Below are 1,697 nucleotides of genomic sequence, written 5' to 3' on the forward strand. Positions count from 1 at the left end.
GCATCACTGCTCTTGCTAGCATCACTGCTCTGACTAGCATCACTGCTCTTGCTAGCATCACTGCTCTTGCTAGCATCACTGCTCTTGCTAGCATCACTGCTCTTGCTAGCATCACTGTTCTTGCTAGCATCACTGCTCTTGCTAGCATCACTGTTCTTGCTAGTTTCACTGCTCTTGCTAGCTTCACTGCTCTTGCTAGCATCACTGCTCTTACTAGCATCACTGCTCTTGCTAGCATCACTGCTCTTGCTAGCAACACGGCTCTTGCTAGCATCACTTCTCTTGCTAGCATCACTGTTCTTGCTTGCATCACTGCTCTTGCTAGCATCACTGTTCTTGCTAGCTTCACTGCTCTTGCTAGCTTCACTGCTCTTGCTAGCATCCATGTTCTTGCTAGTATCCCTGTTCTTGCTAGCATCCCTGTTCTTGCTAGCATCACTGTTCTTGCTAGCATCCTTTTTCTTGCTAGCATCCATGTTCTTGCTAGCATCCCTGTTCTTGCTAGCATCACTGCTCTTGCTAGCATCACTGCTCTTGCTAGCATCCCTGTTCTTGCTAGCATCCCTGTTCTTGCTAGCATCCCTGTTCTTGCTAGCATCCCTGTTCTTGCTAGCATCACTGTTCTTGCTAGCATCCCTGCTCTTGCTAGCATCACTGTTCTTGCTAGCATCACTGTTCTTGCTAGCATCACTGTTCTTGCTAGCATCACTGTTCTTGCTAGCATCCCTGTTCTTGCTAGCATCCCTGTTCTTGCTAGCATCACTGTTCTTGCTAGCATCACTGTTCTTGCTAGCATCACTTTTCTTGCTAGCATCACTGCTCTTGCTAGCATCACTGCTCTTGCTAGCATCACTGCTCTTGCTAGCATCACTGCTCTTGCTAGCATCACTGCTCTTGCTAGCATCACTGCTCTTGCTAGCATCACTGTTCTTGCTAGCATCACTGTTCTTGCTAGCATCACTGCTCTTGCTAGCATCCCTGTTCTTTATTAAGCTTTACGTATCGGCTTCAAGGCCTTCGTCAGAACTTACCACAAGTATGTGGTAACATTTCTTAACTCTCAGTACAAAACTCAAAACTTTAAGCACACAGTAACTTTTTCACCAAACCCAATCAGTGTTTCATCTAGAAATACCTTTCACATAAAGTAACTGCCTTTCACAATGCAATGCTCAACAATCATTTTCATATGATTCTCTTCTCATCTGTTTAAAGACATTTGACCATCACTTAATCCAACTGCACTTAATGGTTAATCACTTAACCGTTTGGTAAACCAATAGATTTTACACTTCTTTATCTACTATATATAGATTTAGAGAACTAAAGAAATAAAATGTGAGTTTATAAAGTAGAAACATCTAAATGACATGTATGATACATGATAACCATACATCATGACTAGTCAGTATTGATAATTGACATGTATGGTACATGATAACCATACATCATGACTAGTCAGTATTGATAATTGACATGTATGGTACATGATAACCATACATCATGACTAGCCAGTATTGATAATTGACATGTATTATACATGATAACCATACATCATGACTAGCCAGTATTGATAATTGACATGTATGGTACATGATAACCATACATCATGACTAGTCAGTATTGATAATTGACATGTATGGTACATGATAACCATACATCATGACTAGTCAGTATTGATAATTGACATGTATGGT

This window comes from Oncorhynchus mykiss, chromosome 19, assembly GCF_013265735.2.
Source record: "Oncorhynchus mykiss isolate Arlee chromosome 19, USDA_OmykA_1.1, whole genome shotgun sequence".
NCBI lineage: Eukaryota > Metazoa > Chordata > Actinopteri > Salmoniformes > Salmonidae > Oncorhynchus > Oncorhynchus mykiss.